Source organism: Dermacentor variabilis, chromosome 7 (genome assembly GCF_050947875.1).
Source record: "Dermacentor variabilis isolate Ectoservices chromosome 7, ASM5094787v1, whole genome shotgun sequence".
Taxonomy (NCBI): domain Eukaryota; kingdom Metazoa; phylum Arthropoda; class Arachnida; order Ixodida; family Ixodidae; genus Dermacentor; species Dermacentor variabilis.
The window spans coordinates 163,481,791-163,506,486 of NC_134574.1; the positions used below are offsets into that span (position 1 = coordinate 163,481,791).

Below are 24,696 nucleotides of genomic sequence, written 5' to 3' on the forward strand. Positions count from 1 at the left end.
AACAGATGTGACTAAACAACGACTGGAGGCGAGAAGAAGAAAAGGTACTAAGTCATTAGTACTTCACTAAGGTCGTACTCTCACGAAATGGAATTTTTTCTGAGAATACCGAAGGCACAAGAGCACCAAATAAAAAATATCAAAACGTGTGCCTGTTTGTAGCCATAAGCCAAGCCACTAAACAGCTATTCATAATAAACAAGACTCCCGAAGTTAACTGATACAACCAACAAAAGAAATATACGAAAAAGGTAAACAAGCAATAGCTAATCAGAAACCAATACATGAGTGAAGGGTTGGATTCCCGGACCCTTTCCGCGAATAGTAGCAGAGAAGTGCCTAGGGAATAAACAGTAACGACACTAGTTTGGGAAGTGCCGAAGCGACACACAGAGGCTACGACAGATGCGCCATTGAGGGGCTCCAGAATGATCGCCACCTCTTGGAGTTTTTCTTCGCATAAACGCGAGCATGTTTTGGAGCTCAGCCACCATCGCAATGCGACCGCTGCTATCTGGAATCGAACCCGCGTCTTAGGGACACTTTAGCCACTGAGCCACTTCAGCGCATCCAAATGCCAAGTTGGCCGTGCGCATGCACTCGCGAAATTTGCTTCGGTACTTAAGGGCTTTTTTCAAACACATTGATCATTCTTTCGCCTAGTCTCTAGGATGCTGACAAGCTACCTAGGTTTGATAGTGCTTGTACAGAAATGTCTTTTTTTTTAGGATCGAGCGCTACTCAAATGTTAGCGCTCGCTACAGCTAACTCTGCGTTACTACTGGGAAGAGACCGTGAGTACAGCTATTGCCTTCTTACGAAAGGGAACTTCACTGTGACTTATAACAGACGCAAATAACTGTGTAACGAAGCATTTCAGCACTGCAGGTTCTTTCCGACCGCACACTGTTATTTTGTTTCTTTATTTCTGAGCTAAATGAGCATGCTGTTTCTTGTGCTACTTTTTATGGGCGTTCGAATAGTAATATTTGAAGCTGAAACAAATGCGAATCAAATAGTGATCACACTGTAACGAACAAGACCATGAATTGAATGCTTCAGAAATGTATTTCGAGGGATCAGACAAATTCTTTCAATACAGCGCTCCAGTTCTGCAAAATTTACCTTGACGCTTTCGCAAATTTCAACACACAACAAATAAAAACCAGAGGGCACTGTAAATTGATGTAAGTTCTCGTTCAGTGGAGACTATAGCATTCAAGGTGCTATTCTGCCACCATTCCTTAATTGAAGGTCCGATATCAAATTTAAAGAGAACCTTTAGTATAACGGCAGCTTCACGAGTTAGGCGAGAGAACCACAGTGCCCCCAGAAGCATGGCCGACTGAAAGCTCTGCGATAGAGTGAGTGTAACAGATAAAGTAATCTTCTGACTACATGACAGTAACATTACTCGCCGCACGTCATTATCGGACTCGTACGATCATTCAGGAGCAGCGTCTCCTCGAGGCGAATATTGAGCACACAGTGGTTCGATAAGAGGGTTTACTACACGTTAAATTCAGGTTCTGCAAAGACGGAAACTACAGAAGTGAATCCCTCAATGTTTTGTTTCTCATCTTCTAATACTTCAACGATGCTGCTGGTTATAGTCGAGAACTGTGAAATAAACGTTCGGTGTCTCGAATAATAACAGTTCGATTTCAGCCACCGCAGCGAACAGGACCGCTTTATTGTCGGCGGTATCGATCTGTGGCGACGAAGCAGACTAGACGCGCGCTGATGGTCTGTACGGATGAGAAACACTTGCGCGTGTTGACGATGCGTACAGGTAAGGTTGATGGAAGTCACGTACTGCGCTCACACTAACTTTTCACGGTGAAAATGGTTGCATAGCAGCGAGGCAGTATATTATGAAATGCGCCGATTGTATAAGGCTTACTCTGTCTCTCGGGCAACGGCGATCGGAATGAATAGGAACCGCCGAAACGCGGCGAGTAACACAGGGTTGTGAGGGACGCGAGCGCGGCTGGAAATACGCACATAGAGGCGAGAAGTACGTCCCTGAAGGACAAGCAAAAACGGACTGCTTCGTGATCGTCCAGCTTCTACGGCTCGGTTGCGCACCCTTGCACCATTTCCCTTTCCCGCACACAGCGCGATAAGGTTTTACCAGTAATTATCCTCTATGCTGACGACACTAACGCATTTTTTCAGGGGCTAATATAGGGGACATAGAGAGACAAGCGAATACCTGGCTTGAAAACTTACAGTATGGCTTGGAGTGATTAAATTAGCTATAAACACTAAGAAAACAATATGTTTGTTTTTAGACCAATGAGCAAATATGTGACAGACATGGCTCTCGACTTCGGTGATCAGCAAATCGAACGCGTTACATTCCATAAATTTCTTGGTGTAGTTTTTCAGGAACACATAAGTTGGTCAGCACATGCGGCAAAAATACCAACAGACATTTCAGGACAATGCGTTGGCGGGCTAGTTGGTGCGAATCCATGAATACTTTTTTTAGCGCAAAACGACAGGTACAAGAAAGACGAACAGGACAAGGCGCTACTCTCAACTATCACTTTATTGCGTCACTCCTTTATAGACCGCTCAAACCAGAGGAACATGCGCAGTGAGCACCATGCGGTGGAGCCACCAACATCCGATCCCAAGAGCGCACTCATGCGACAGAATCCAAAAAACCAAATTCAGCGCTGAACAAGGTTAAGGAAGGCACACTAATGCACTGTGACCCCAATGACTGAATGAAAAAATTACCGACGATTACGTTACTTCCTAATGCGAAATTTGAGCGCAGCAAATAAGCTGTTTCACCTTTTCGATAGATTGAGGCAAAGAAATCGAGCAACACATGTATGCGCTATCACAGAATTTTTTTTTTATATTTCCCGTACTCCTGGATCATCTCGACGGCGGCGACGGTAAGCTTCTGCTTCGGCGGCACGCACCTCTGGATTCTGACGGCGACGGCGCTGGGCCTCTGCTCTGGCAGCTCGTTTAGCAGCAGCAGCAGCAGCAGCAGACGGAGGACTTCCATCGGTCGTCTCGCTCATGGCTCAGAAAGAACTGGCAGATAATTTCGCAGTGGCGAACGGCAGCGGCGATTTCGGCTCGGGCGGTGCACATATACAGATCCGCCGCCACCGATCTGGCTCTCTGATTGCCACCGCACAGGGCGAACGGCAGCGGCAATTTCGGCTCGGGCGGTGCACATATACAGATCCGCCGCCACCGATCTGGCTCTCTGATTGCCACCGCACAGGGGTTGCATTGGAGGAGGAGCGAAGAAAGGAATTAAGTTCGAGCCGGCGCTTTGACAACCGGAGACTCGCAGGAAGAAGGGGGAGGGGGCGGCGTGTACACCCAGCGGCAAACGATGGGGGCAGAAGCGCGCGCAGCAAGCGGACAACACGATAAAGGGAGGAGGGAAGAGATAGCAGCGACTGACTGATGCCGCTGACGCCGATAGTGAGTCAACCCCAGCTGCGGAGTTGGTTTCAGGGACAACGCCGCCGATGCCGACACAAACAATATGGTACCCTCGCTTCCGCAGCGCTAAGAACCAGGTCTAGCCGTGGGAAGGTGGTCACGTATTCGTCGACGTGCCGGGGCCTACGTGAAATAACCGGCGCGTCGGCAACTGAAGAGCACCCTATCCGCCACACAAGAACAGGGGGGGGGACCCTTTCCTCCTCTTTCTGCATGGCGGCGACGGTGTTCTATGCAGTCACGTTATCTTGACTCTCTAGCGGCGTCAGCGGCATCCAGCGGTATCAGTCGGTCGCTGCTAGCGCTGGGGGGATGAAAGGGGGGCGGAGCTGGTTACGAGGCCGACGACAACGCCGACGACGACGCGAAACCCAGGAACGGACGCCAAAGAGCTGCGCTCTAAAATGCTTCCGATAACTCTCGGGCGGTGGTGTCACGGCTCTTCTTCAGAATCGTGGTATCACGAAACATGGGTTTGCACTTGCAAGTTTTAAAATGCTGAGCCAAATGGGAACCTGTGCCTGTTGGTATGGATCGCTCATGTTCTCTAAGGCGCTCGTTAACACAGCGGCCTGACTGCCCTACATACACTTTGCCACATGACAAGGGAATCTTATAAACCACACCGACGCTGCAATCTACAAACTTCACGTGGTTCTTTTCACAATCAGGTTTTTTTACTTGTTTTAGAAATACGGCAGCACAACATTGACAGTTTCTGAGGAGCGGAAAACACTACCGGTATCGAATAGTAAAGATCTTCGACGTGAACAGAAAAAATGGCGGCTACTGAATGGTTGTCTTCGAGAAAGGAAACAACATCGAAAGAATCCTTTATGCCATAAGGATCGTCAATAGTTAAATGCTTCAACTGTTCCTGCAAAAAGCGGCTAACCAAAACCTGCCAACAGTTGTTTTCACTGACTATTGTACAGAAAGGCACATCCGGTGTGTGCGTTTTTGCAGTGAAAAAAACCTCTAGAGCAAGTACCTTACATTGTTTTACATCTTTCACAATCTTGGTGAGGCCTATATTTTCCAACAAAGAAATGGCTTTGCGTTTTACCTTCTGAGCTTTCTCATTTGCCAGAATGAAGTTCTTGTTGACAGCCTCAATGGCTTTTTTGTTGAAGACCGCAGATGGAGCTATCCCAAAACCGCCCTCTTTGTCACTCAGTAACAGCCGAAGTTCATTGTCTCTAAAGAAAGATACTGTCCTTTTGATCACAGCTGTCGAAGGTAGCGCGCTCCCGGTGACGGTCCTACGAAGGCAGTCCACCCCATCGAGGAGGCACCGCTCCTGGTCCTCTGGTTCTGATTTCCTTGCGATGCGCCTGTTCAAAGCCAGTAGCTCATGTGCAAGAATTCTTGGTTCCGTGCTATACTTCGGCCCATTCTTTAACAATGCAGCAACTGCGTCAGGAAGACTGACGTCACCGAGTAGCTGGAAACCAGCGGTGACAGGTTGCGTTTTTTCCTTTCTGCGCGGGAGTCTGGACCGGAGGAGTAGCAGCAGCTGTGTCCACCAGAATTCGGTAGTCTGAGTTGAATGACGTCTGTAGAAACGAAACTTCTTCTCGGCCACAATAGGCGCATAGCGCGAGTAGCAGACAGCTCTCAACCAGTCGTACAGAAGGCGTACCTGCCGCCAAATTTCAGAACGAAGAATCCGACACATTCGCCGCGTGTGACCGACGGAGGGCTTGACGTTCCCGAAGAGACTCGCCACGTCTTGAGGAACCTGTCCATTCTTCATGCCGAACGTAAGCATCCTTGCACGGCGAATGTGTCGGATTCTGGTCGGATGTGTCGGATTCTGGTCGTCTTTCTTGTGTCTGTCGTTTTGCGCTAAACAAAGTATTCATGGATACCAACAGACATCTCACGCACAATCGGAGTGACGTTTAAACTAAAGGATCTGTTACCACCTTGGTTAAAAAGAAAACAAATATATTATACCCTAGTACGCTGTCGTCTGTACTACTGCCTTCTTGTATGGGGCACGACTACGAAAGCGCGTTTAGAAAGCCTACATGTACTACAGAAAAAAGTGTTCCGTGAAATAGAGAATGTTCCGCTCTCAGCACGCTATGCCCCACTATTTCAAAACCATCGAATCTTGATTATCACACGCATACGACTTAAAAAATTAGCGTTAGTTATATACATGTCAAATGAGACAAAATTCATCATTGTTTTTAGAAAGATACGTCCATAAAGAACTCGCGTTCAACCTCCGGCATGCCACTTATGACAAAGAAAACATTCGCACTAACTATGGTTCACAAAAATTGTCATTACAGGTTCCTGACTTCTTGAATAGACACAAAACAGTTATGACTGTTGTTACAGACAGCGTCTCAGCGCGAGCATTTAAATAGAGCATAAGCATAAGATACCTCCTGGGCACACAATATTGAAATTATTTTTTCTTTTTTTTTTCTCTAGGCGTGGTAAGTGAGCACTAAATGTTGGTTTCAGTTGTGACTGTTTTTATTGTTCTTGTTTTATTGCTTTGGCCGAGTTTCATGTACTTCATGTCACAAATGTCATTCGTTCTTAGTTGTGCATTTCTTGCGATAAAGAACACTCTTGTTTCAATTTTTTTCATTTTGATGCATTGTTACCAGTGCTTTCCATTGATTTATATTCAAAGTTTACTCGACAGGTAATGTATCAATTATTATGCTGATGTTGGGGCGTGATGTTTGGGGAGTGGGGGGAAGGGGGATGACACTCTGTCAGGCATAAATTGCCTTTATGTCTGCCTCCTAGGCAACCGTTTTCTCATGCCTAAATAAAATACTTTGACTTGATTTGAAGAAAGGGGACAGGGTGTCTGGCTCCTTCTGTGCGACCATGAGGCCACCACATCCCTTCCTAGTGAGTTAGCGAACGTTCATAGGGCGTTTTAAATTGTTCGCAAGTCCATACGAGGGCGTGCCCTGGAGACTCGTCCACTGCGTGTCCTTGTGACTTGGCGTGTTTCAAGTAGTAGAGCTTTGGAGGATGGTGTCAGAGATGATGGTGCATGTGAAATGATGTCCGCATCTTCAATGTGCGCTGGCTTCAGCCGATCGAGTGATGACGACCGCGCACGTCGATAGTGAACTGCTTCTTACTTCGACGCAGCACTCGGAATGGCCCATTATACGGTGGTTGGAGTGGCCGATTAACTGGGTCATGGCGCAAAAACACGGGTGCGCACGAAGCGAGTTCTCATGGTACGTACGCCACGCAGGGCGCATTTAGGCCCAAAGCGGCGGTAGAAGTTTAGGAGTCCGAAAAATTCACCTAGTTGGCGCTTCGTGGTTGGCAGTGCAAAATTTTGTGTGGCCGGCACTTTAGATGGATGTGGCCGTACTCCCGAGCTCGAAACGATGTGGCCCAGAAATGATAACTCAGGCACGCTGAGTTCACTCTTGGCCGCGTTGACGATAACGCCGGTCTCAGTTAGGCGCCGAAAAACAATTCGCAGATGCTCTTCATGTTCTTTTGGGGTGGTGCTCGCGATAGGCAAGTCCTCCAGGTAGGTGCGACAAAAATTGAGGCCCTGTAGAACACCGTCGATAAAGCTTTGGAACGTTCGACCCGCGTTGCAAAGGCTGAATGGCATGCGCAGGAAATCGAATATAGCAAAGGGTGTAGTGATAGCAGTCTTGGGGACGTCTTCCGTTGACACAGGTACCTGGTGGTATGCCCGCACGAGATCAATTTTTGAAAAACGTTTGGCCCCACGCAGCCCTGCCAGTGTGCGGTGAATATGTGGCACGAGGTGGGCGCTGTGACACTTTTCAGCGCTCGATATTCCCCGCAAGGACGCCAGTCACCCCATGATCACATTGGAACCATGTGAAGGGGAGATGCACAAGGACGGGAAGAAGGTTGGATGAAGCCCAACTACAACATATGGCCAAATTCCTGTCGTTTCACCACTAGTTTCTCAGGTGACAATCAGGGCAGTCGAGCGTGAACCGGTGGGCCAGTAGTGGTGATCTTGGGAAACGCGTCGTGTTTTACTGGGGATCCCACTTGGCGCTGGTGTGTCAGGACAGAAAATTCGCTCGGTATGGAAGTGAAACGAAGAGGGCCTGCTGGCTTGATCATCGTAGGGCTGACCGGCGTGTGTCTTGAAGGCCTGCCTTTTATCTCGCTTTGTGACACAGGGTCCTGTAACCTCCGGTTACGCACGTCGACTAACAGTCTGAAGTGGCACATAAAATCCGCCCTTAGAATGACGAAATTCACGTCGGCTACTATGAAAATCCATGCTAGAGTTCTCTGCAGGCCCAGGCTAACGGTTAGGGAGTGGTTTCCATACGTAACGATGGCCGTGTTGTTGAATGCTTGCAGAGACGATGTGTTCGGGCGCTTGCGGTCCGCGGGCGATGCTGGGAGTACGCTCACTTCGGCGCCTTTGTCGACGAGGAAGCGGAAACCGCTGTTGCGGCCGGTTAGGGGAAAGACTGATAAGCGACGTTCTTGCATGGCAGAAGCACTGGTCGCCCTCAGCACCTGCCCGGGGTGTTTCCCGAGAGCTCGCAGGCTGGTACGCATTTGCGTACAGATTTCCGAACTTGCGATGGTACCAACATAGTTTTTGGCGTTTCCTACGCTACTTTGGAGAACTCTGACTGGCTGACCGTGACGCGGTATGGAGGGCGGCCACGGAATTCACGAGACGCGAGATTTCGCTCTTCATCTCTTGAAGCTGCTCATGGGGAGACGGTTCGCTTGTGATGGCCGCGACAGGTGTGGGAGCTACCACCATGAGCGTGTCGGCTAACTCGGCCAGTTTGGATAAATCGTTCTCATTTGAGGCAATCATGACCATTCTGACGTTCGGGGGGATTTTCTGAAGAAATATTTCTCGGAGCATCAGGCTGTCAAGGCCATCCACTTTGGTGCCCAATAATTGCTGCATATGACGCAGCAGCTGGCTTTGCGCTCTGTTGCCGAAGTTGGCTTCATGGAGAAGCTGTTGTAGCCGTCGGCTTTCGGAAGGCGCGATCCTGCGGATGAGTGTTGCCTTCAGCGCCTCGTAAACGTTGTCTGCTGGTGGGGAAAGCAACAGGTCTCGAACTTCGCTAGCGGTTGATAGGGACGGAGTGCTCAGCACATAATGGTATTTCGTTGAATCTGCTGTGATCCGCCGTGTAACAAATTGCGATTCTATCTGAATGAACCACAATGCAGTATTCGCAGTCCAAAACGGAGGCAGTTTGATGTCCACGCCGGAGAGTGTCGAAATTCTGGTGCCTTGAGGTGTGTTCATAGCACTTGCTGCTCGTCCGGGTCACCATATTGACCATATGTTGTGCGGGCTGCGAGCGCGGCTGGAAATCAGCAGATACAAGCGAGTAGTGCGTTCAGGAAGGACAAGAAAAAACTGACTTTATTTTGTGATCGTCCAGCCCGTACGGCTCGGTTGCACGCCCTCGCACCCCTTCCCTTTTCCGCACACAACGCGATAAGATTTCACAGAGTCAATAAGGGGAAAACGTGTCTGGCTGTTGCTTTTCGACTGTGAGGCCGCCACAACGGAATGTCTGCTCAATAACGTCGTAAGGCACAACAAAATGACTGAGGAATTTGTCGTGTAAGCAAGGAGACGCGCACGAACGCCCAGAATAGGACTCGGTTGGCAGGGGACCAGGCCACCGCACTGGCAATCGAATTGGTTGAACACTCTATAGTGAATGGGCCGAAAACGGCGGAAGTGGCAACAGATGTGGACATCTTCGACATGCATGGAAAAGAATTTTCACGCGCTGTTGCCATTTCGCTTTCTGGCCGCGTCCCAAGTGTGAGCGAAGCCCTAGGGTTACAAGCCACCTGACCGGTTCACCACCGGCCTGTTTGCGAACTTGCATTGCAAGCGCGTGGTCAGACGTCATCCGTGCACAGCGAACCAATAATTGGTCACGGCTTTATTCCACAAAATTTATCCTGACACCTATGCCACTAGTTCTTGCAGGCACTGCAATGACATCGCTAGCCTAGACGATATGCTCTGGCGTTGCCGCTCGTTACGAGGGACAGAACAAATCAATGAGGACAAGTGGCTCCCCGCTATCAAGAGTCCATGCCGGGGCGCAACTATGGGCTGTCCAGAGGGCCCACGATGCGTCCGTCGGGCATGGCCTGACTGTCCCAACGTGGGAGCGGCCCGCAGTGCACTGAGTCGCGTACCCCAGGACCTTCATTAAAGTTTTGCATCCATCCATCCATCCAAACTCAGAGGGCTGCAGCCTTTTCCCTTTGGTCTTCTTAAATGATAAATAGTACACAAAATTTTATATGTAACCTGTTTAATTAATTTCAACAACGCAAATATTGCACTCGACTTATCGCTACTTTATCCTTTTCTCGCTTTGTGTGTGTTTTCTTAATGCTGAACTTGTCGTAGAAATCGCTGCAGGGAGATGATGGAAAATGACTGTGCTTCGAGCATAACAGAACTTCGATAGCGCCACAATGTTTACGATCACGACGAGGACTGAACTTAATAACAAGATAGATTACGTCACAAAAGTAATCAAGATGATTGCCATTGAGTGTAAGATACATTGAACATCCTATGCATTGCAACCGCAACGTAAATAACAGACCTGCTTTCTTATATTTCTATAGAGGCCAGAGGAAAGACTGCGAGTGGTAGTCAACAAGGAAAAAAGCGTAAGTGCTACGTTAAAGCAAGACGGTGGTCTTGTGGCTAATTAAGTAAGTTGGCAACGAAATGTTGCTGCTACGAAGGTCCCTGCAGAATCCACGAAATGGTCCATTTACCCCTCTTTTTCTCACTGAGGAACAGTATATCTGCATAAAAGAACACAATCAGCTTTTGTCTGGGCTAATTCGGGTGGCTCCACTCGTGGTTTTAAGGAAATCATCAGTTGCCATATGCCATATGCTTTGGCATATATATGGCATTCGCAATTTTTGTTACCTTAACCGGGCACTTACCAACGCTAAAGAAAATTGGTGGCGCCGCTGGAGTGCCTTTGTAGAGGGCTAATAATAAATATTTTTTTCTCCAGAAATCTTTATTCACATACTTATGTGGAGATGTTCTTGTATTAGATCATAATTTCAAGCAGTTCTTGATGAATGCATGGTATACGTAGTTATCTACAATGAACTTAATAAACAACCACCTAAACATTATTTGGATTTCAATGCCTTATGGTGCGATAAATGGAAGACGTGACTGAAGGTGTAAAAATGTGCACGCCGCCTTTACGAGGAAGCACTCACACGGGATTAATAATAAAAAATGGGCAATGTTGCTGTTGATAATGCGGTAGGATTTTTGCACTTTTTCCTGACTTATCTGATATTAAGCACATCATCGTGTGAAAAACTACACAGTTCTGCAATAAAGGAAATTCTGCAACAGCTATGCTTCATCCATATGGCGCATGCGCGATTATAAGAGCGTTTGCTGGGATCTACGCCGCTCATTTCGTAGACAGTCTAAGTGCAGAGTAGGATAGTGCTGTTTTTCCTTGGTAATTATGAAAAGAGGTTAAAGTAAAAAGCCTTATAAATTGGAACAAATGAGAAAATATCGACCGAACTCCCATGTAAAGTTTTCTTTTATAATATACATTGTCTTAAGGGAAGCATTCATAAAGAGTGTTATTTTAGGCCACTCAATTATGTCTCTGAAAGACGAGATAAGTTGAAAGTCCCCGCGTGATTCATTTTAAGGGTGATGCCTTAAATGGATAATTTTGCAGTGAGTAGGATAATTCGGGACATTCCGTTGCTTGGGTTGTTATGTGTTGGAAATGAACATTTATTCCATGCGAATGAGATATTGTGTATTCCTTGTTTGAAGAATCGAACCCCTGGTGTAATGAATACACAAAGGGGAAATAGAAAAAGAACTATAAATGTTTTTTCGCCTCAACTTTTTCTCTTACCAACCTGCACCCCCCCTCTTTCACACACACACACACACACACACACACACACACACACACACACACACACACACACACACACACACACACACACACGCACGCACGCACGCACGCACGCACGCACGCACGCACGCACGCACGCACGAACGCACACACACACACACACACACATAACTGGCTGCGTTTTACGAGCGACTAACTTGTTGAACTCTGAAATGTGCTCGTGAATAGGAGTAAAGTTATATTGAAAATGGGAAATAAAGATGCTGTTGAAGATATAACTGTATTATTGTTCAAATTTCCAGCAAAATACTGATCCTGCAGTTTCTATGAATACCATCACACTAGCTGTGGTATGCAGACAAGACAAGAAGAACCTGCATATTCATCCGAAGTAGTGAGGAATAAAGCAAATGACTATTGAGCAATGTGGCTACTGATGACAAGATATTGTTGTAGACTTGTTGAATAATTTCATTACCACGAACATACACCCCTCACAAGTACACGCGTCCGCATAATATTACGGTGTGCGCGAGCGCCGGGCGAAACGACCCTCCTCCCCTTCCAGCAACGCACCTATGGTGTCGAGACCGACGCCTGCGCGCGTGCGCGTCCCTGCGAGTGATGTCGCGAGGTGCCCCGCTTGCGATTGGCTCTATGGCGGCTTCGACAGGCAAACGTTCGCTTGTACAACGGAAATCCAGAGTTAATTTTCGTCTTGCCTGTCTCCTTCTATAGAGCGCATCTTCTGTTATGTTCTTCGGCGGGAGAACGCCCCGTTCGTAAGAGGAAAACAACAATGAAGATTGGCCACGAAAGGGTGCAGCACAGAAAAAAAAAACTTGTTGCGTTCGCCACCGGGCCCTATGCGTCAGCGCTCGTGACTCGGCAAAAAGCGGCCGCAGCGGCGAGCGCTGGCTCACGCTTCTAAACACGCTTCACGTAGTTTTGCCCGTCGAAGTAGTCACAGCGCCAATCGCAAGAGGGGCATCTCGCGGCTACGTTCGGATATCGCCGGGCGCGCAAGCAGGAAGCGCGGAAACATGCACGCTTGCAGTCTCGGAAAGACGCGCATGCGCGTAGGCGTCGGTCTCACCGCCAGGGTTGCGCCGCTAGAAGGGGAGGAGGGCCGTTTCGCCACCTGCTAGCGCACCCTGTAATATCTTGAGGGTGAGTGTACGTAAATGCATACACATATACGTTTAACGAAGTAGGAAGGCCGTCGCCTGCATCAAAATGAACTATTGAACTAGAGAAAAGCCTCGGACGTATGTCCAAGCGCAAACTGTCTCTCTAGTCCTAAGATTTCTTCCAAGCACGTATTACTTAGCGAATCTCCTGCTTCAATTCACCAAATTTCAACATGCGGAAAATTGTAATAAATCTAAAGTTAATTATGGCATCTTTTGCATTCATCATCATCATCATCAGCCTGGTTACGCCCAATACAGGGCAAAGGCCTCTCCCATACTTCTCCAACTACCCCGGTCATGTACTAATTGTGGCCATGTTGTCCCTGCAGACGTCTTAATGTCATCCGCCCACCTAACTTTCTGCCGCCCCCTGCTACGCTTCCCTTTCCTTGGAATCCAGTCCATAACCCTTAATGACTATCGGTTATCTTCCCTCCTACTTACATGTCCGGCCCATGCCCCCCCCCCCCCCCCCGTTTCTTCTTCTTGATTTCAACTAAGATGTCACTTACCCGCGTTTGTTCCGTCACCCAATCGGCTCTCTTCTTATCCCTTAACGTTACACCCATCATTCTTCTTTCCATAGCTCGTTGCGTCGTCCTCAATTTCAGCAGAACCCTTTTCGTAAGCCTGCCCCATACGTGAGTACTGGTAAGACACAGCTGTTATACACTTTTCTCTTGAGGGATAGTGGCAACCTGCTGTTCATGATTTGAGAATGCCTGCTAAACGCACCCCAGCCCATTCTTATTCTTCTGGTTATTTCAGTCTCATGATCCGGATCCGTGGTCACTACCTGCCCTAAGCAGATGTATTCCCTTATCACTTCCAGCGCCTCGCTACCTATCGTAAACTGCTGTTCACTTCCGAGACTGTTAAACATTACTTTAGTTTTCTGCAGATTAATTTTCAGACCCACCCTTCTGCTTTGCCTCTCCAGGTCAGTGAGCATGCATTGCAATTGGTCTCCTGAGTTACTAAGCAAGGCAATATCATCAGCAAATAGCAAGTTGCTAAGGTATTCTCCATCAACTTTTATCCCCAATTCTTCCCCCTCCAGGTCTCTAAACACCTCCTGTAAACATGCTGTGAATAGCATTGGAGAGATCGTATCTCCCTGTCTGACGCCTTTCTTTATTGGGATTTTGTTGCTTTCTTTATGGAGGACTACGGTGGCTGTGGAGCCGTTATAGATATCTTCCAGTATGTTTACATATGGCTCATCTACACCTGATTCCGCAACGCCTCCATGACTGCTGAAGTTTCGACTGAATCAAACGCTTTTTCGTAATCAATGAAGGCTATATATAAGGGTTGGTTATATTCCGCACATTTCTCTATCACCTGATTGATAGTGTGAATATGGTCAATTGTTGAGTAGCCTTTACGGAATCCTGCCTGGTCCTTTGGTTGACAGATGTCTAAGGTGTTCCTGATTCTATTTGCGATTACCTTAGTAAATACTTTGTAGGCAACGGACAGTACAGGCTGATCGGTCCATAATTTTTTAAGTCTTTGGCGTCCCCTTTCTTATGCATTAGGATTATGTTACCGTTCTTCCAAGATTCCGGTACGTTCGAGGTCATGAGGCGTTGCGTATATAGGGTGGCCAGTCTTTGTAAAACAATTCTCCCACCATCCTTCAACAAATCTGCTGTTACCTGATCCTCCCCAGCTGCCTTCCCCCTTTGCACAGCTCCCAAGGCGTTCTTTACTTCTTCCGGCGTTACTTGTGGGGTTTCAAGTTCCTCTAGACTATTCTCTCTCACATTATCGTCGGGGGTGTTACTGGTACTGTATAAATCTCTATAGAACTCCTGAGCCACTTGAGCTATCTCATCCATATTAGTAACGCTATTGCCGGCTTTGTCTCTTAACGCATACATCTGATTCTTGCCTATTCATAGTTTCTTATCCACTGCTTTTAGGCTTCCTCCGTTCCTGAGAGCATGTTCAGTTCTATCCATATTATAGTTCCTTATGTCAGCTGGCTTACGCTTGTTGATTAACTTAGAAAGTTTTGCCAGTTGTAGCTGTAGGGTTATAGGCTTTCATACAGTGGCGTTTCTTGATCAGATCTTTCGTCTCCTGCGATAGTTTACTGGTCTCCTGTCCAACGGAGTTACCACCGGCTTCTAATGCGCACTCCTTAATGATGCCCATAAGAATGTCGTTCATTGCTTCAGCACTAAGGTCCTCTTCCAGAGTTAAAGCCGAATACCTGTTCTGTAGCTTGATCCGGAATTCCTCTAGTTTCCCTCTTACCGCTAACGGATTGATTGGCTTTTTATGTGCCAGTTTCTTCCATTCCCTCCTCAAGTTTAGGGTAATTCGAGTTCTTACCATCCTATTCCCCATCTTGAAATCGTCATTTTCATTCAGGCAAATTCTTGAATTTCCTGAAATTCTCCTTGAAATGGGAAACCGCGCTATTTTTTGCTGGTGATTTGCGAGAGAAGTGTAATCTCCGTATACCTTTAGCTTGTCCACGACAATAATCCTAACGAGAACATTAGCTTCCGCGTCACAGACCTCCGACATACGGCCTTGATTTTTTTTGCGAAGATAATTGTATTGACTGAACGAAAAAGAAAGCACTACGCACGAAGGTTTCGGTTCGGCTGTTCGATGCGACCAATTCACAGGTACCGTCCCACTACAGCACAGCCCGGGAGCTTTTGCCTGCTGCGTTTCCGCCCTGGGCCGGTTGCTTCCTCCTTAGGCGTTTTGGCCACCGCTGGGTTCCCCGGGGGTCCCCACATCGATGCCCAGCTTAGCGCGGACACCCGATCAACATAGGCCAGCACAGAACTGGACTTCCAGCCTCAACCCGTGATCTAGCGCAAGCCTCCAGGCAGGTGGATAACAGTAGCACGCCGAATTCAACCGGGAGATTGAGACGCATTGCGCCCGCCTGTGCGAGCAAGAATGGCAGGAGCTGTGCGACACGATGAACGGGAACATGAGCGCTGGACGCACCTGGAAGATTCTCAGGCACCTGCTCGAACCGGGAAGCACCAGAACGGCGACCCGTACAGAGATGGCCAAGCTGCGACACAAGTACAAGGACGACCCAGAGGCCTTCGCGGAAGAGATCGTGCAGACGCACCTCGCACGCCCGGAAGGGCAGAGTCACCCAGAGTACTGCGGGGCTCCCAACGAGGAGCTGGACGCGGACTTTTCCGTGCAGGAAATTAGAACGGTCCTCCAGCTACTGAAGACCAACTCGGCGCCCGGTCCTGACAGGATCACCAACAAAATCCTGAGGTGGACGTACCGGGAGGTGCTTGGTCACTATAGGAAAGAACGAAGAAAACATCCACAACCCCACGGGCGCCTAGACAGGTCCCAGGCGGTCGACCTGAGACGGTTGCAGACGGGAACTTTCACCAACCCCTACCACCTGCACCGCCTGTGGCCCGCGCTGCACCCGTCGCCCGGCTGCCCGTGGTGCGAGCACGAACGGGCCGATATGGCCCATGTGCTTTGGGAATGCCGACGCCACGTGGAACAAGGACAAAGAGGAAGGGGGAATACAACAGCAGAACCCTCTGAAGCGAGGCGCCTCGCTGAGAGATGGCAAGCCGCCCTCCTCAGCGAGGCACCCGAAGACCAGGAGTGGGCCGTCCAGCGGGCCAGGCCCGTTGCCGAGGATCTCGAAAGATTTTCCTCGGGTGATGGACCTCTGGCAGCCTAGCCCCGGGCACCAACATCTACAACCGTTGGACAAATAAAGTTTATTCCTATCCTATCCTATCCACAAACCCCAGCCGTCGAACATGCACCGCCCCCCCCCCCCCCATAAGCGCGGTTTTACACACCAAAGTCTTGTTGCTGCAGTTCTTTTATTAATCTATGAAGAGTGTAATAAGCATTAGATCGCGTTTCGAAATCGACGACGCTGCTATCGGGGTGACTTTCGCAAAGGTACGTCTGTGCTATTCCACTGTTTGCACATGGCCTCTGAGATGACACAGGCTGGCAGGTTTTTCACTCTCGGAGCGATGGTTTCCACATTGAGGTTAACCGAATCGACGGTAGTTGGCGCAGTAACAATACCTTTCGTTGTTTTTGTAGCACATTTTGACGAGGCTAATAGTGAGAAGCAGCAGCGTAAAGCATAGAGTTTCAGCCAACTGAGGAAATGATGGGTTATATTACATGGATTTGTCTGATTTTTTGTCTTTGGGCTTCAGACGTTCTTGTGGCTTCGTTTATTCCGCTTGACCTGGTCCTAAATTCGGCAAAATTTCAAAGACTTTATATCTTATTAGGACAGTAGGTAATAGGACTCCGCAAGCACGCATAATCGCTGCCAATTGCAGTGGTTCCTCTTGTTCATGCGTCCGTGGCAGAATAGTTTCGATATCGAACTTCTGTGCTTAGAGGTCCTGCGCTGGAATCCTGACGTCGGACAATTTTAATAACGCTTATTTAGTTATATGTAAATTATATATACGGAAGTGACTTCTTAAGCATGACCTCTTTACAAAGTGCCGAAGACATTTAATTCCGGAAGAACGAAGTTTAGGCACATTCATGTACTACCCATCATGACCGTTCACAACGTGACACCGTGCTGGCTGCACTGACCTGCTTGCATCTCTCGCAGTCACTAGCGCCACAGTCGCCTCTAGTAATCATAAGAAATTCTATAGCATAAAGGGTGTCGCCACCGCGTGCAGCTTGAACAATGCGCTTGCCAAGATTGAAAAAAAAAAGCCCTGTTCGAAGGTCACCGTTCTGACACGATTGCTGACTAGAAGGGCTATTCGCAGAAAATGCTTTACTCCTACAGGAAAGGATACTTGCTGCAAATATTTCGAAAGTTGAAATAACACCGAAAGCGCTGCACTGCGGCGCACAGGGATTACAGCGAAGGGGACAGTGTTGGGATGCACATGAATGATTTTCTTCAAGACAGAGCCGATCTCAAATCTTACTGATGCCACCTAGTAAAACACGCGACAATAAATTATAGCGCCGTGCGTTGTCGCAGGTTATGTCCGTCCTTGCGCATTTAAATAGCGCTTCTTAGATTTGCAGCATGAAAGAACAACTAGCCCGAATCACTTTCTGGCTTGTTTACACACTGTCCGTACTATCGTCGTGAAGATGCGAAAAACCAAATGAAATTATAAGCCCAAGGGTGTGGGATCAAAACCCGGCCGTGGCTGCTGCATTTCGATGGAGACTAAATGCAAGAACGTACGTGTACCGCGCATTGGGTACACGTTGAATAACCCCAAGTGGACAAACTATTCTGAAGTCTCCCCGATACAACGTGCCTCACAATCACATTATGGTTTTGGTACGTAATATCTCAGAATTTATCAATTTTATTTAACATAACAAGCATATTTTGCTTAGAGTTCGAAGTGGAATCTCTATTTAGCCCGCAATTGTCATGCAGAAATAGCCGCAAGTTAGCGAAACCAAAAAGAAAGGAGAGAAGCTCACAGTGCGACTCTGCACTAGAAGCGGAGTTCATATTTTGTTGCTGGGTAGCTCTTAAAGAGTCTATAGCGACAGGCATGATGTTGGCGTTTTATTACAACTAGGGACAAATCGGTGTTTCGAGTGGGCTATTTTCAAAACGATTGGGGGATTTAGAGTACTTCCCAGTATATCGATTTTGTTAGTTTGTCCGCATAAGGTGTCCCAATTGATACAGTTTACAGAATTGCGATATCGTTGGTAAATTGGCGAGGGACGGAGTTGACTCGTGCATCGTACCTTTAATATGCTGTATTCTTCAGAACATTTCGAAAGCATTATCTAAATAAGAAATATGGATCCAACAGCCTGTAGCCTCAAACTTTTTATTTGAAGAGCATTAAACTTAATAAAATACTGTTGAGGTTGGTGCGAAAAGAAAAAAAATCATTTCCTCCCCTCATGTACTTAGATAGGAATTTGTGACTTTAACCTGTCTTCATCTTAAGTTGTGAAATCTAAAAGATGTCACGAAACAAAAGGACAGCAGGGGTCGATGTTTTCTAAATTGGGAAAATAAGCTCGTCGCTGCATTTCGCTTGCAGCAACAGGGGAAATATATCTTAAACAAATATAAAGGTATCCTTCTGAATTTGTTTTAGTAACGCGCCGATTTAAGACCACTACCCGAAGAAATAAGACGTAAACAGAACTTGACAGGAAAAACACAAGGTGTCCTGTCAACTTGTGTTTCGGTCTTACCTCTTCGTGTAGTGTTTTCAATTCAGCTCGTACTTAAAGAAACATAAGATGAACCAACTAGCACCATTTATAGATATGTTCGCCTTCTTGGAGAGAAAAGGGATACAAACAAGCTAGTCAAAAGAAACTAGAGAGCAATAATTGTAACTGATACCATCTAAATGCAAATATTACAACATTACACTGAAGGTGTAGTGCGCGCCATCCAGTCGTTACCGCAGACGAGAGCGCACACCCAGAACAGCACGACATCGTACGGTAGTGTGGACTCTAACAGCCATTGATACAGTCGAAGAGTGAGACACTACTTGCTCTGTTGTTCATTTTGCAATGGATTTGCTTTACATGTCGTGCACTTGAATAGAAACGTTTGCCTATCAGCATTTCTTATCCATCTATTCTACACCGCTTCCTGTCTGCGTTTCAGCATCACTACCGATGATCACCCGAGAAACTTCACGTTCCAACAAAAAAAAAAAAGGGATAAGTCAGAAGAAGAACCAACTTTACAACGTTGCGACGTTCATTTAAGTGCGGCACAAGCTATTGGAACATACCCAGCGACCCAAGTTGACATCAACGATGTTCTTTGACGACAAGCACAGACCGAGCGGCACATACCCAGTGCTTCAGGTCGGCGACAAAGAGTTTCTTCGAACTGCGGTACCTAATCAGTCGCGCATCTACAGTGTCCCATGTCGGCTTGAAAGAGGTTCGTTGAAGGGTGGTGCTAAGAATCTCTGTACCCCGACAGGCCGCCAATGGAAACTGGCGCTGACAACGTTCAACACCCGAACTCTCTCGAGTGAAGCTAGCCTAGGAGGACTTTTTGAGGAACTATCAGCCATCGGTTGGGATATATTTGGCCTTAGTAAGGTTAGAAGAACTGGTGAGGCTTATACAGTGCTGACATATGGCCATGTCTTCTGCTATAGAGGTCTACGAGATAAGAAGCAGTTCGAAGTAGGATTACAGTTCGAGGTAGGAAGTAGGATAATCCATAAGGACGTAGCGGGTAAAAATGACGAATTCTACAGCATTAATGAGAGGGTAGCAGTAGTCGTAATAAAGCTGTAGAGGTATAGAATAAAGGCAGTACAAACCTAAGCTCCAACTGCCAGTCAGGACGAAAAAGAAGTGGAACAGTTTTATGAAGATATTCAATTAGTGACGCGAAAAGTGCAAACTCAGTATGATGTTGTCATGGGCGAATTCAATGCCAAAGTGGGGAAAAGCAGGCTGGTGAACAAGCAATTGGCAACTACAGCATGGATTGTAGAAACACTCGAGGAGAGATGTTGGTCCAATTCGCGGAAAGGAATAAGCTACGAATAATGAACACCTTCAGGAAGCGCTGGAACGAAAAGTGGACCTGGAAAAGCCTTAATGGGGAAGTAAGTAATCGTAGTTTAAGGAGGGCTGATATTCATCTCAATTTGAAGAGAGAAAGAGTAAAATTGGTCAAGAAAAAACTGGCCAACCTAGATGCAGTAAGGGTAAAAGCAGACCAATTCATGTTGGCACTTGCAAACAAAAATGCAGCTTTAGAAGAGGGAGATGAAGATGACATAGAGGCAGTGAATGAAACCCTATCTAGGCTGGCTTCTGAAGCAGCGATTGAAGTGGGAGGTAAGGCACCAAGGCAACGAGTAGGTAAACTCTGCCAAGTAACAAAGGATCTAATAAGGAAACGACAAAGAATGAAAGTGTCGAACTTAAGGGATCAAATAGACTTCGTGAAACTGTGAAAACTGACCAACAAGGAGAAAATAAGGGATATTCAAAATTATACCGGGAGAAAGACTGAGGAAGCAGTAAAAATTGGACGTTTCATGAAATCAGTGAAAAAGAAACTTGCCATAGGACAAGCCAAGATGTATGGACTGATAGATAAGCAGGGTAATATCATCAGCAATCTCAAATATATAGTAAAAGCAGTGAAAGAATTGTATGCCGAGCTGTACAGTACCCAAAGCAGGCACGATACCTTCATTCTAAGTAGTAATGCACAGGTTACAGAGGCTTCTTCTAGAACTAGCGATGAAGTTAGAAGGGCCTATCAAGGTATGAAAGGGGGAAAAGCGGCTAGAGAAGATGGAATACCAGTCAATTTAATCAAAGATGGAAATAGATAGATAGATAGATAGATAGATAGATAGATAGATAGATAGATAGATAGATAGATAGATAGATAGATAGATAGATAGATAGATAGATAGATAGATAGATAGATAGATAGATAAAATTTATTGAAATAATAAGAAAAACCGGTAATGGTCGGGGCCCTTAGTCCAGGGCTCCGGTGGCTCTTGCCATCTTCTCAGCTCGCTGTATCAACTTGAGCGGGTTGTTGAGGGCCGAACTGGACAGCAGTGCCTCCCATTGCTCCCTCGTGGTGTTCGTGTCGGGCTGTTCCATGTTGTGTAGTGTGCCCTCCCACGTAATGCGGTATGGGCTGGTGTGGCCTCATACCACGGGCATTCGTCCCTGTAGGCTGTGGGATGTATGCGATGTAATATATGTAGTTTCGTGTAAGTGCCTATCTGGAGCCTACACCAGGCAGCGGCATTCTCTGTCTTTAGATTTAGAGGGGGGGGAGGTGGATATCGCAAGGGACGCCCTCTGTGGTAGTTCACGATGGCTGAGTACTCGAGGTCGACAAGGTCCGGGTCTTTTGCAGCCGGCGTGATGAGTGCTCGATTATGTACGAATCTGCGAGCTGCTCTGTCGGCCTGCAGGTTGCCCGTGATGCCAGTATGGCCTGGCATCCAGATGATGGTTTGGGTGGTGAAGTCCTCAGGGTCCTCTTTGTGTATATGGGCTAGGAATTGTGCAGCAGGTCTTCCCATTCCTCCCTGTAGGAAGTTGCGGCCGGCCGGCTGGGAATCCGTGAGGATCGCCAGTGGTTGGTTTGTGTGTTGGCCTTCACGGATGGCTAACGCGATGGCCAGCTTATCGGCTTCCGTAATCGTGTAGGAGCGGGTCGATGCAGCGGAGGTAACGTGGCCTCCATGGTCGCATACCACTGCCACTGCGCCCTTGTTGTTCGTTTCATACATTGCGGCGTCCGTTGCGTTCGTTTCATACATTGTAGCTGAATGCTTGCTCGATGTACTGGGCCCTTGCTCTCCTCCTGCCTCCTGTGTAGGTTAGGGACCATGTTGCGTGGTATCGGGGCAACGGTTTCTTTGGTTCGTGTTGTTATAGCTGGGAACCCCAAAGTTTGTAGGACCTGCCGGCCCGTGCGAGTCCACGCAAGTCTCTGTTGTTGCGAGACGTAAAGGGCTTCTGTCAGTTCGCTGAGGGTGTTGTGCAACCCTAGCGCCAATAATTTTTCAGTCGATGTACTCATCCGCAGACGGACAGCGGTCTTGAAAGCCATCCTCAAATATTTGTCGGCCGGCTTCGTCTCGTACTGCGTGAGATAATATCAGGGCGCGCTGTATGTGATTCTGCTCACGACGAGGCTTCTGACCAGTCAGAGGGTGTCCGTTTCCTTCATGCCTCCGTTCTTGGATGTTACGCGGGAGATCATGCGTGATAGCGCCTTGACACTGGTTTTGAGGAGCGTAAGGGTGTACATTCTACAGTTTCTTCTTCTTCCCCTCAAAGGTAGATAAGTCATAATGCCTGAAAAACAGGCGGCCCTTCATGCGAACTGCCTATCAATTTCAAGGGTCCTATAGAACTGGAAAAATGCTAACATTGTACAAATCCACAAAAAGGGAGACGTTAAAGAACTGGAAAATTATAGGCCCATTAGTTTACGTACTGTATTATATAAAATATTCACCAATGGAATAAGGGCAACACCGGGATTAAGTGAACCAAGGGAACAGGCTGATTTCAGGAAGGGATAATCTACAATTGATAACGTCTACGTCATAAATCAGGTAATCGAGAAATCCGCAGAATACAATCAGCATCTCTACATGGCTTTCATGGATTACGAAAAAGCATTTGATTCAGTAGTGATACGAGCAGTCATAAATGCATTACGTAATCAAGGAGTACAGGGCGCTTACGTAAATATTGCTACACGCGTGTGATATTTGATTGTTTGAACGAGGCACATGGGGGCCATCACTCGAGACAAGAACAGAAAGAACAAACTGGGCTCGCGCTGTGAATCTAACCGGTCAGCGCTGCAACCGCCGTTGTAAATATAACCTGTAAATAGTTGCTCGTCTTACTGACTGGTCCTTCGCGTAACATTGTGGTGGAGGTGCTGGGTACCTTCAACCACTCGACATTCCCCCGGAACCATTCTTTCGGGTTGCTTTGGACTTACTTGGCCCTTTTCCTCTTTGTATCTCGGGGAACGGGTGGGTCGCTGTGGCCACGGATTACTTTCACGCGCTATGCCACCACTCGAGCGCTTCCTACTTGCTGCACCCAGATGTCGCCTACTTTCTTCTACGCGACGTGATTTTATTACATGGAGCTCCACGACAACTTCTCGTATAACGTGGCCGGACATTCCTATCAAAAGTTATCGCGGACATCCTGCAGTCCTGTGCCACGAGGCACAAGCTATGCACGTCATACCATCCGCAAACAAATGGCCACACGGAGCGTCTCAATCGCACTCTCACGGACATGCTCTCGAAATATGCCTCTTCAAACCACACTGACTGGGACCTCGCTCTACCGTTTGTCACATTTGCTTATAATTCCTCGCACCACGATACCGCCGGTCATTCCCCATTTTCCCTTCTGTTCGACCGAGAACCAGCACTGCCCTTCGACACAACCCTCCCAGTTCGCGCGGCACCGACCAGTGAATATGCACATGACGCCATCGCCGGCTGTGCCCACGCAAGAGAAATTGCCCGTGACCGCCTTCTGAAATCCCGAAAGAGTCAAAGGCGTTTGTACGAGTGGCGACAACGAGACGTGCACTTACCGCCTGGTTTTTTGGTGCTTCTATGGTCTCCGTCGCATCAGATCGGCCTGTCAGAAAAACTGCTGTCTCGTTACACAGGCTCATACCGAGTGCTTCGGGCCGCGGCTCCCGTCACCTACGAGATCGCCCCTGACGCCCTACCTACTTCCCAGTCCAGTGATATCGTGCACCTTACACGAATGAAGCAATATCATCCTCACAGTGATGACATTTGGACGCTCCGGGACGTCGCTTCTGCCGCCGGGGGATTATGGTACACGCGTGTGATATTGGATTGTTTGAAAAGGGTGCCTGGGCGCCGTCACTCGAGAAAAGAGGAGGAAGAATGAATTGGGCTCGCGCTGTGAATCTAACCGGTCAGCGCTGCAACCGCTGTTGTATATATAACCTGTAAATAGTTGCTCGTCTTACTGACTCGTCCTTCACGTAACACTATATTGAAAAGTATCTGCACAGATTCCACAGCTACCTTGATTCTTCACAAGAAAAGTAGGAAGATACCTATAAAGAAAGGGGTCAGACAAGTAGACACAATCTTTTCAATGCTGTTCACTGCGTGCTTGGAAGAAGTATTCAACCTATTAAACTGGGAAGGCTTTGGACTAAGGATCAACGGCGAATATCTCAGTAACCTTCGATTTGCAGACGACAATGTCCTGTTCAGCAGCACTGTGGAGCAATTACAATAAATGACTGGTGACCTTAATAAAGGGAGTATAAAAGTGGGGTTGAAGATTATTATGCAATGACAAAGACAGTGATCAATTGCCGGGCAAGGAAACAACAGTACAGGATCGCCAGTCAGCCTCTAGAGTCTGTGAAGGAGTACGCTTACCTAGGCCGATTACTCACAGGGGACCCTGATCATGAGAAGGAAATTTACAGAATAAAAATGGGCTGGAGCGTATTCGGCAGACATTGTAAGATTCTGACTGGAAGCTTACCATTATCATTGAAAAGATAGCTGTACAAACAATGCATTTGACCG

The 24,696-nt window shown here is 47.5% G+C and overlaps 1 long non-coding RNA gene across 1 annotated transcript; it reads left to right on the forward strand.

Annotated features, from left to right (window-relative positions):
- Window positions 1–5,063: 5,063 nt before the first annotated feature.
- Window positions 5,064–11,842, forward strand: LOC142587259 (uncharacterized). The gene is made up of 3 exons (XR_012829417.1): window positions 5,064–5,243; window positions 10,114–10,158; window positions 11,714–11,842. It is a non-coding gene; the product is annotated as an uncharacterized LOC142587259 (long non-coding RNA).
- The last annotated feature ends 12,854 nt before the right edge of the window (window positions 11,843–24,696 follow it).